This window comes from Schistocerca americana, chromosome 4 (assembly GCF_021461395.2).
Source record: "Schistocerca americana isolate TAMUIC-IGC-003095 chromosome 4, iqSchAmer2.1, whole genome shotgun sequence".
Taxonomy (NCBI): Eukaryota; Metazoa; Arthropoda; class Insecta; order Orthoptera; family Acrididae; genus Schistocerca; species Schistocerca americana.
This window is the reverse complement of record NC_060122.1, coordinates 503,433,377-503,445,509: the sequence shown is the minus strand read 5'-3', so window position 1 is coordinate 503,445,509 and position 12,133 is coordinate 503,433,377. Positions and strand designations below refer to the sequence as shown.

The window sequence follows — 12,133 nt, the reverse complement described above, 5'->3', positions numbered from 1 at the left end:
ACAGCAGACTGCACCATGCTGTGAATAACACAGCGCATGTACGTTCTGACGCATCAGCATCTGTGCCGGTATTTCGTAAGCAGTTGCTGCACATACCGCGCCGTTTCCAAAAGAGATAGTGCCGCCCGCACCTGCGGTACTGCTCTGTTCCGTGCGTCTCGATTCCACACACAGGACCTCACCTCGCGATACATTCCTTCACAGCCAACCGCTTAAAAATAGAAAATATTCTCCTGTTCCCTCGCGCGTAGAAGGCACGAGTTGTGTTTCTGGTAGGGACATAAACAAACCGAGACAGGTTCCTGGAGACTAAATCAGAAGGAACAGGAACGATACGAGGTTTTGGACAATGCTTGAGACTGAACTCCACTGAGACACTGGCATAGCAGTTTTTTTTCTCTCTATACGGGAGAGCAAGGAAAGATCTTCGCTATTAATTGCGAACGTAGAGCTTTACTCCGTTCATGTAGACGCTGGATGCAGTCTGAAGTTTGAGAAACTTACGACATCACAACAGAAGAGCGTAAATGTCATGAAAATAAAAGAGCGATCTTGTAAGAGAATGACCTGTTAATTACGATAATTATGAAAGTGACAGTATGTGTATAGGTTGAGTAGCTCTCTCTGAACTGCCATGTTAGGATTGTATTGAAAATATTGTTTCACAGTCACTGGGTAGGGCATGTTTGTGACAAGGATGGTGAATTATTATTCTTAGTATATGTGGTATGTTGTATCGTCAACCATAATTCGTCTCGGCTATCTTACTAGTACAGTTGTGCGTGTGTCAGAGAGGGAGAGAGAGAGAAAGAAAGAGCGAGAGAGAGAGGAAGTGAGAGAGATGATGATAATGATGATGATGATGATGATGATGATGATGATGATGTTTGGATTGTGGGGCGCTCAACTGCTCGGTTATCAGCGTCCGTACAAATTCCTAATCTTTTCTCAGTCCAATCTTGTCACTTGCATGAATGATGATGAAATGATGAGGACAACACAAACACTCAGTCATCTCGAGGCAGGTGAAAATGTGTGTGTGTGTGTGTGTGTGTGTGTGTGTGTGTGAGAGAGAGAGAGAGAGAGAGAGAGAGAGAGAGAGAGAGAGAGAGAGAGGGGGGGGGAGAGGGATAGGACGACATGGCCTTACAGGAAATGTGAATACAGACCCAGAACAACTGGAAATTGCCATAGGAATCCAAGTGGAAGATGGTTCAAATGGCTCTGAGCACTATGGGACTTAACTTCTGAGGTCATCAGGCCCCTAGAACTTAGAACTAGTTAAACCTAACTAACCTAAGGATATCGCACACATCCATGCCCGAGGCAGGATTCGAACCTGCGACCGTAGCGGTCGCGCGGTTCCAGACTGTAGCGCCTAGAACCGCTCGGCCGCCGCGGCCGGCCAAAGTGAAAGAACTAACTCTCTTCAATGTGTACAAACCTCCATCTGAACTTTGGCCACTGGAGATCCTTCCCAAAGCCGAACACCCAGCTGTACGCCGACGATTTCAATTCGCATCATACTAAATGTGGTTATTCAGAATGCAATACAGAAGGCGAAAGACTGAGTATCTGGGCTGAAGGGAGGGATATCCACCTCCTGTACGTTCCAAAAGACCGAGTGACCTTTTCATCAGCAGAATGGGGATCACAAAGGACACCTGACTTGACCTTCGTTACAAGGGGAGCAACAGAAGACGTGATCCAAGCGGAAAGAAGGGTATTACCGAAGTTCCCTAGAAGCCAACACCGGCCTGTAATATTCGAAGTGGGACTGTCAGTCCCTGTCATACAAAGCCCTCCAGTCCCACTTTGGAGTCTAAAACAGGCTGACTGGGAGACATTTCGGACTCTCGCAGAGAGAACAGTGAAACGTATTCCTCCACATCCAGAGAACTACGAGAGGTTCTTTACTCTGATATAGAGTATAAATCTGCACTGAAAAGTATTCCACGTGGTGCGAGGAAAGGCTCAAATGGCTCTGAGCGCTATGGGACTTCACGTCTGAGGTCATCAGTCCCCTGCGAGGAAAGAATATACTCCGTGCTGGACGAGAGAGAGTGAATCATTATTGGAAGAATACCAGAAGACGGAAAACTGTGAGGTTGCGGAACGACTGGTTCAAACATTGAACGAAGAACGCAGGTGTAGATGGATGGAAACGATGGAGAGCATGGATTTCACCCATTCTAGCGGCAAGAGGTGGAGTGTGCTAAGAATATTAGAACGACCTACAACCCTACACAGACCACAGACGAAAATGACACCCAACCAGATAGCGTTGCACATAAAACAAACCTCGAAAATCCATCTAAGAACATCTGGAAAGAAAGACTTCGAACATATGATAAAAGAGGCAATAAAGAACGAACAGGAAAACACAGATATGATAAAAGATGTAGAGGTTCAAGAGATCAATAACGCACTGACAAGAGTGTAGGCCGGCAAAGCAACAGGAGTAGATGGAATCTTACCAGAATTCCTTAAAAATCTAGGAACAGCAAGAAGAAACTGGCTAGCAAAACTCTTCTCTGAGTGCAAATGGTTCAGATGGCTCTGAGCACTATGGGACTTAACATCTGTGGTCATCAGTCCCCTAGAACTTAGAACTACTTAAACCTAACTAACCTAAGGACATCACACACATCCATACCCGAGGCAGGATTCGAACCTGCGACCGTAGCGGTCACGCGGTTCCAGACTGAAGCGCCTTGAACCGCACTGCCACACCGGCCGGCTCTCTGAGTGCATCAAGCAGAATAAAATACCAACTGTGTGGAAAGAAGCCAAGGTAGTCGTTGTCCTGAAACCAGGAAAAACTAGGGAAAACCCCAAACATTTTAGACCAATTTCTCTTTTATGCACTGTGTATAAATTATTTGAGAGAATTCTGATGACCAGACTAGGCCTAAAAGGAATTGTTGTGATCAAGTCCTTGGTCTCACAACTTTTGTCGGAAAGGGCTATCACGATAAGAAGAAAACTGGCGTTGTCCTGTTGGATCTAACCTCAGCACATGATAGAGTGTGGAGGGATGGCCTACTTTGTAAACTGATAGAAAAAACTCAGAGCAGTCAGACCTATAAACTTATGAAGAATATTTTAACTGGAAGAAAAATTAGAGTAACTCTTAATGGCAAAACCTGCAGATGCATATCACTCAAGAACAGACTCTCACAGAGCTCGGTAATCCGAGAAACAACGCCCCGTAAGTTTATATACGCGGACGATACGGCAATAGCTTATCAGAGAAAATATTTTGAAAAAATAGAGCGGAAATTGAACGAAGACCTAAACGTGTTACACCTATACTACACCAAATGGCATCTACAACCGAATCCAGACAATACAGTAAGTGTAAACTTGCATCTCAATAACAGAGAAGCCAAGAGAAAGCTGAACATCGGTATGAATAACCAGACCATTAAACATGAAGACAATCCTCGGTACCTAGGAGTAAAGCTTGACCGGTCCCTAACGTACAGAGCCGATCTAGAGGAAAGAAACAAAACTAGAAATGCCATTCTAGCCAAACTCACCGGAACCACCTGGGGATGTGATGCAAAGACCTTGAGAACTTCCGCCTCGATACTGGTATACAGCCTGGCCGAGTATTGTGCACCTGCATGGGCCAGAAGTGTGAATATAGCAAAAATCGATATTCAGCTAAGAGAAACAATGAGAATAATATTGGGAGCACTTAAACCTACACCTATAGGTTGGCTACCCGTACTGTCTAACATAGCACCACCTGAAATCAGAAGAAATCAGCTACTGTCAAGAGACTATAGCAAAATACTGGAAACCCAAACATACCCATACACCAGGACCTGACACCAAAAAACTGCCTGAGATCAAGGTCACCTCTATGCCAAACAGGTGAATAGGTGTTTAACTTCGACACAGAAAATGAATGGAAAAGTATATAGAGTAGAAGCACAGTAAGGAGCAGTAAACTGGTCACTGACCCAACCGTACCAATAGAGGGTTTTAAGCTTCCCACGAGAGTGTGGACTATACTGAACCATGTGAAGACGGGTGTCGGAAGATGCAGGGAGATGCGACAACATGGGACCTCGCGAACAACCCTCAGTGCGAATGTGGACTCAACTAATCAATGGCCCACTTGATCGAGTGTACTGTGCATCGTTTTAATGGTGAATTGGAGGATATACATAACCTCACGGACAGTGACAATGAATGGCTTAAAAAAATAAGAGATATTGTATAAAATTTTTGTATTTTGTGTTATGTAATTAAGTAATGCTGAATGTCTTATTTTAATACTGTAATGTGCCAGTTTAATATTTCACCTTGTAAATGCCGACCGAGTATAAAAAATAAAGTGTATTTTGTGTGCAGACGTGGTGTCAACACCCACCAATGACCTACCAAGGCCTCGTTGCTTCCATGCCACGACGCATCGCGACCAAAGCTGGACATATCGGCTATTAGATAGGTAGTCGTAATTTTCTGGCTGATAAGTGTGTGTCGGTTCAGGCGAAACACTGAGGAGAGTCGACCGCATGCAGCACTCACGCACAACTTCCAGTACTCTAAGGTAACGGGTCGATGTATTACCAGTCGCGCCTAAGAAGGATCTCGTCCAGTTTTCCCGTTCGTGAAGAAAAATTAGGTAGCGAGACTGTAACCGTGAGTGTCAATAATGCGGCATGGCTAATAAAGATAAGCCTTTTTCCCGGGACAGTTAATAGAAACAACGGGTGCTGCGACTCGTTGCCCATTAATTACGGGCACTGTTGGAGAGTGGTTCTGAGTGGTAATGAAATGTCACGCCGTTAATTACTGGCCATAACTCAGCTGACCCCGCCGGTAGTCGATGCCGAGTGAGATATCACGGTGTCGATGCTGCCCCCTGTGGCACCCCGCTCCAACCCGATGTCATCGGCTGCCTGGGGAAACTGCTGGAGCCTCCAGCGCCTCGTAAGCTGGTGTAGTGGGACATCCCGCAACAAGCGTCCAATTAAGATTAGCGGTTGGGCCGTGTGGGGACTGATTTGAGCCTGCCGGCCGCCAGCTCCGTGCTGGAATGCACTGGCGGCGCTAAAGACACTGAGATGGCTTGCGTGGTCTAAGTTTTCTGGCGAGAAGAAGACATACAAAAGACCGGCGCCACATTCACACTAATTTGCATGAAGCCAGAAGTTCTGCAATATGACAGCCTACTAATACACTGCTGGCCATAAAAATTGCTACACCAAGAATAATTGCAGATGATAAACGGGTATTCATTGGACAAATATATTATACTAGAACTGACATGTGATTACATTTGCACGCAATTTGGGTGCATAGGTCCTGAGAAATCAGTACCGAGAACAACCACCACTGGCCGTAATAACGGCCTTGATACGCCTGGGCATTGAGTCAAACAGAGCTTGGATGGCGTGTACAGGTACAGCTGCCCATGCAGCTTCAACACGATACCACACTTCATCAAAGTAGTGACTGGCGTATTGTGAAGAGCCAGTTGCTCGGCCACCATTGACCAGACGTTCTCAGTTGGTGAGAGATCTGGAGAATGTGCTGGCCAGGGCAACAGTCGAAAATTTTCTGTATCCAGAAAGGCACGTACAGGACCTGCGACATGCAGTCGTGCATTATCCTGTTGAAATGTAGGGTTTCGCAGGGATCGAATGAAGGGTAGAGCCACGGGTCGTAACACATCCGAAATCTAACGTCCACTGTCCAAATTGCCGAGACGTGTAACCAATGGCACCCCATACCATCACGCCAGGTGATACGCCAGTATAGCGATGACGAATACACGCTTCCAATGTGCGTTCACCGCGATCATCGTGATGCTGTAAACAGAACCTGGATTCATCCGAAAAAATGTTTTGCCATTCGTGCACCCAAGTCCGTCGTTGAGTACACCACCGCAGGAGCTCCTGTCTGTGATGCAGGGTCAAGGGTAACCGCAGCCATGGTCTCCGAGCTGATAGTCCATGCTGCTGCAAACGTCGTCGAACTGTTGGTGCAGATGGTTGTTGTCTTGCAAACGTCCCCATTGTTGACTCAGGGATCGAGACGTGGCTGCACGATCCGTTACAGCCATGCGGATAAGATGCCTGTCATCTCGACTGCTAGTGATACGAGGCCGTTGGGATCCAGCACGGCGTTCCGTATTACCCTCCTGAACCCACCGATTCCATATTCTGCTTACAATCATTGGATCTCGACCAACGCGAGCAGCAATGTCGCGATACGATAAACCGCAATCACGATAGGCTACAATTCGCCCTATATCAAAGTCGGAAACGTGATGGTACGCATTTCTCCTCCTTGCACTAGGCATCACAACAACGTTTCACCAGGCAACGCCGATCAACTGCTGTTTGTGTATCAGAAATCGGTTGGGAACTTTCCTCGTGTCAGCACGTTGTAGGTGTCGCCACCGGCGCCAACCTTGTGTGAATGCTCTGAAAAGCTAATCATTTGCATATCACTGCATCTTCTTCCTGTCGGTTAAATTTCGCGTCTGTAGCTCGTCATCTTCGTGGTGTAGCAATTTTAATGGCCAGTAGTGTATGTTGTAGACCAGCTTTGGCGTTCCAGTTCACCTAGGGTTAGCTGCGTAAGGATCTTCTGCTGAGACTGATGAACTAGAGTACCATCACTTGCAATTAAGTTGTACTATTTACTTTGAGAAATGCAGGGCGTGTTTGGGCCTTAACTGATTTTTCAATTCAGACAACAGTAGACCTATTATGCTGGAACACAGTAGGTTTCAAAGGTCGAGGAAATGTTGTAATTTTTATAGCTGCGTGAAGGGGTAGGGATTATTATGTTGAAAAACGCTGTCTCCTGCTGTAAATAATATGCCTCTGCCACTGAACGACTATAATTATTTAAAATAATTTTATTGATCTTAACAATTACTTGAGTATGATGATTACCAAAAGATTCACCAAAAGTATCGAAAGAGAATAGTCGGAAAGAGTAAGAACGGACAGGAGTCTTCTCGTTCTATTCATTCTCCGCAAACACTCTTCATAAGTAAACTCATCTGTTTTCCTCTGAAGAACCATTGCAATAATGAGTTTAACGTTTTAGGGATACCTCTTGAATCACAAATCTGTATGACTGAACGAAGTTCTGAACCTCACATATGCCGTAACGAGTTGCAATTCCAGTTCTTCAGTCACTGTGTTACCTCGTTCAGTAACGTAGTGGCAACTCGTATACTGGGTTGGAGTAAAACTGTGGAAAACCTTCTACACTAGTAACTGCATTTCACAGTTCGCTCCCATTTTCTTCTGCCATCGAAACTCTTCTCTTCGTATGGCAGTGACTTTGACTTCGATTAATGCCTTAGCAGAGATCCCTGGCACGTCGGTATGTTTATCGCAATGTGCTGATCACAAAGGACTTCTCTTACACATGACATAGTGAGGCGCTGATACTACTTGAGGCCAGGATTACACATACATGCATAAAATCATTTCTAGGATCTAGTTATACTATCAGCTTTAACCACCCCTACCTCTTCCATTCGAAACAAAGTGTCCAGCCCATCTGTTGCCTACGTAACTGCAATCCAGCCCGCTCCTTCCATATAAATATAGCCCCTTGACCCTTCCCAACGCGTCTCCCATCTCCCTTCACATATCACATCCGCTCCTCTCATATCTGCACGCAACTCCCACACTTTGGAAATGTGAGGTATTTTGTTACATGCTACAACTTGAGAGAAGACAAATTACTCTCTCACCAATATTTCATATACAGAAAATTATTAAAGATATTATTAAAACCTGATGCACCTTGAGTGGGGCTTTAGAAAGTTAACAGCCTGAGCAGACATTGATGGAGGCTGGTAGGGCGCAGCATGAGGTAATTTTATGGTTCTTAGCTTGTAGAAATGGCATGTTGGGAGTTGGAAGCACTTGGTGGCAAGCCCATCCCTCAGTAAATCTTGCCGCATAGACCCACAGCCGTACGGGGTAGACAGAGCAGGCCCTTGTCGAGACAGGTCTCCAGCAGAGCAATGCTGCTATACCTGCATTGGCGCCAGCCGAAGGCTGGGCTGGGGGCGACAGACTGAGGGGACACATCTATCTACACAGTGGAGTTGTAAACTGGGCATCATGTGCAGAGCCACATGTAAAAAAATTCACAAGTTTTCATGTTTGCTGCACTGCATGAAGCAAAAAGGGTAACGAACTGCCACTCCGGCCTTGTCAGAGTGTACAGATCTCAATAGCCACTTGCTCTCAGCTGCACCTATGTAGAGAAATTTCTGTAGATTATCAGTCAAAGTGTGCTCAGCGTCAGATCAATTCAGATTGCGTTATCCACATTTTTAGGGCCAGAGTACTTGACTCACTTCTGCCACCCAGGATCCTTGTGCACTGCGGTTTTAAAGCAATGTTAGTTTTTTACGGTATTCAATAAAAACTTGGCAACGGCCTTGCCGCAGAGGATACACCGGTTCTCGTCAGATCACCGAAGTTAAGCGCTGTCGGGCGTGGCCGGCACTTGGATGGATGACCATCCGGGCCGCCATGTGCTGTTGCCATTTTTCGGGATGCGCATACTACCTCGTGATGCCAACTGAGGAGCTACTCGACCGAATAGTAGCGACTCCGGTCAAGAAAAACCACCGTAACGACCGGGAGAGCGGTGTGCTGACCACACGCCCCTCCTATCCGCATCCTCAACTGAGGATGACACGGCGGTCGGATGGTCCCGATGGGCCACTTGTGGCCTGATGACGGAGTGCTAGTGCTAATAAAAACTTGCTCAGCATAATTTATGTCTGTCTTTGCTTTCGGAAAATGATTGTTGTTAGTACACTAAATTTTGCAAACATTCTCAATCATGCAATTTTGTCATATGATGACATGTTGGAGACCGTGGCTGTTTTCGAAGACAAATGTTGATCGTGTTAGGACAGCAACCAGCCACAAATTTACTTCGAGTGATTGTTTCTATGACGTTCATCCAATCGATGTAAATGCATTCCCACTGCATCCTCGTTGTTGCACACGTAATAGTTGTCACTGTACACTTTAGATTTGTCGCTGAGTTCATTCCAACCACGCACAATATGTTTTGGTACATACAGAGAGCTTGCTCTCTACATTTGGTGTGTTTTTTACAGATTAATTGTCGTGAAACGTCGGTTTCGAGTGATTGTTTCTATAACGTTCATCCAATCGATGTAAATGCATTCACACTGCATCCTCGTTGTTGCACACGCAATAGTTGTCACTGTACACATTAGATTTGTCGCTGAGTTCATTCCAACCACGCACATCATGTTTTGGTACATACAGAGAGACAATTAATCTGTAAAAAACACACCAAATGTAGAAAGAAAGCGTGTAAACCGTCTGATGATGAATCGCAACGATTCGAAACCGGTAACGGTTTCCTTTGAATAAAGGAACTCGAAGTAAATTTGTGGCTGGTTGCTGTCCTAGCACGATCAACATTCTCAATCATTTTTATATACTCAGCCCCACGTGTTACCTTTCAAACTTTCTTAAACAAAGACTGAAGTTCAGCAATGTGGCCGCTGCCACCCTTCCTTCTGAGGTAATACACGGTGCAGTCGCATTAATGTGACCACCGCCTATGTTCGACGTCAGCTTGGAATGACCAGTCAGAGATGGCAGGTGGCAGCACTGGCAATGAAGCGTATAAAAAGCATGTCGGGGGACACAGAAAACAGTGCAGTCATTGTCGTAATGTGGAAACGGAGCGATTTATCTGTGCTCCAAAAGGACATGATCGTTGGCTTTCGAGCCAAGGGTGGAAGCATCTTGGATCATGGATCCTCAACAGAGAAACCTTGCGCAACTGACCACAGCACTGCAGTCGGTATAGTTCCACATCCGTGTCGGTAACTTCTAGAACCTCACTGACTCTCTTCCTTAACTTCCGCGCTACAGATGGCGTTTATTCAGGCTTCTGACAGGTACACATATTAACGTGACTGTAACGTGTATAAAAAACGTATAAATAAACTAAAATACACAGTGTAGGTCGTTGCAAGAGCAAGCTTTCCCTGCCTCCTGACAAATTAGTTCGATTTAGGCAACATTCTGTTAACCATTAAACAAACGGGATGAGAAGTGTCATTGTGAAGACAACACGGTTCCCAGCGACGAGTGGACTCCTGTAACAGGAGCCACTTGCAGATAGCGCCGCCATTAGAGATGGGGCAGAAAAAGTGCGCCTAAGATGTTAGCGGTTGCTGACGGCGCGTCTGGGTAGCACATGTGCGGACAAGCAAGTTTCCTGTCGACGGGCGCGGCTTCCAGCTTTCCAGAGTGAACACCAAGGACATCAATAGCCGCATAGCTAAATACGGTGCCAAAGCATGCTTACAACGTTATACCTTAAAGTTCCATACATTGTTAAGGACGCACGTGCATGAAATTGACCGAAAATGTCTATTTTCTGTTTATTTTTTATTTATTAGTGGAACTCATGGACAGTAAGTTCCGAAAGCTTCAATGTGAAATCGTATCCGAGTGCCTGAATGCTAATTAAAAGTGGGACGCAAACTTCCTACTATGCCCTCTTTTTAAAGCAACACATCAACACTAGCTCGTTAAATAACGATTCCGTGGATTACTTTCAATCAAACTTGCCCGGGACACATCTAGAAGGCTGTGATATATACTCTTTAATTTCATAGATCTGTGATTCTCTTTAGTATCTTAGAAACAATAAAAAAGGTGGAAGATCGAAAGCGCAAGGTTGGACACAACAGAGTCACAAAGAAGATGAGAAACACGCTTCAAGTATATTATGGCAACACTATCAGACTGAACCTATTCAGTAAGTGACATGAAAAGTACAGAATGGGTTACATATTTTCACATGGTGTCACCACATGAACATCGCATTCATCACCTGTGTCACATTACCTGGCGTAAATATCTACAGGCTAAGACGTGTAACAACCCCCACATTCACGAGAACATGCTTCCAAATAGTATACTGGATGCTGTCAAGTCAACTTACAGGTTTATGGCCGATCCTGATCTTCTAAAAATGAAGTGTGTTCACGGCAAAACCCAGAATCTAAATGAGTCTCTAAATTCACTCATTTGGAAACGATACTCTAAAACCCCATTTTCATTCGCTATAGTTGTCAGAACTGCAACTTACGATAGAGTTCTTTTATTTAGTTACGGGAAATTAGGGAGGATGAAGGCATTAGGGACAATGTGCTTTAAGATAGGCAACTTAATCAAGAGGTCTCGTGAAAAATGGATTTATAGCGCCTCTTTGCAACTGAAAAGTTAGGTGAAGTCTTGATAAGGAAAGAAGGCACAAAACAAGAAAGCAGAAGAGGAGTCTTTAAGGGAAAGAGGATCCTGAGTACATATCTGGGGCCCTCTGAAGAGGTGACATAAGAAAAAACGTTATGTTGAACTTAAATATCAATGCCTGAAAATAATGTTTTTAAAAGTTTGTGTACCTATATCTCAGAATTTGTGAAGGATGGTACACTTTTATCTACAAAGCCAATAAATGTTGTTTCAGGAGTTAATTTTGAAATTCTGAGTGTAAGCTGAGGTATGGGGCAAATTGCTCGGAAATTTCCATGAATTTTGTATTATACTTGCAGAATTCTAGTTCAAAATTATTAACGTTCTCCTATTCGATGTATTCAAAAAACGTCAAGATAGTATCTACGATACACAAAGTGATTAAACAGAATTAATGTAGAAATATCTTGAGTCGTTTCTGGGAAATGGGTACATACTGTATATTATTTTTTGAAACTAAAATTATAAATTCCATAAAAGTTAAATATATGTTATCTTATGAACTTAACACTAAATGTGTTACTTTTATGTAAAACATGGTGGAAAATTTCATTGCCGTATTTTCAAAATTGTGGATTTGGTTCAAATGGCTCTGAGCATTATGGGACTTAACTTCTAAGGTCATCAGTCCCCTAAAACTTAGAACTACTTAAACCTAACTAACCTAAGGACATCACACACATCCATGCCCGAGGCAGGATTCGAACCTGCGACCGGAGCAGTCACGCGGTTCCGGAGTGTAGCGCCTAGAACCGCACGGCCACCCCGGCCGGCGTGGATTTGGTGCATTTTTTAAATAGTGTGTATTTTTCATGAGC

General features: G+C 44.5%; 1 protein-coding gene and 1 pseudogene across 1 annotated transcript in view; both read left to right on the top strand.

The window, feature by feature from the left end:
• The window catches only part of LOC124613962 (laminin subunit gamma-1), a 1,180,138-nt gene that overhangs the window by 192,404 nt on the left and 975,601 nt on the right, over positions 1 to 12,133 (top strand). The gene's annotated exons all lie outside the window — the stretch shown is intronic.
• LOC124614263 lies at positions 8,428 to 8,545 on the top strand (annotated as a pseudogene).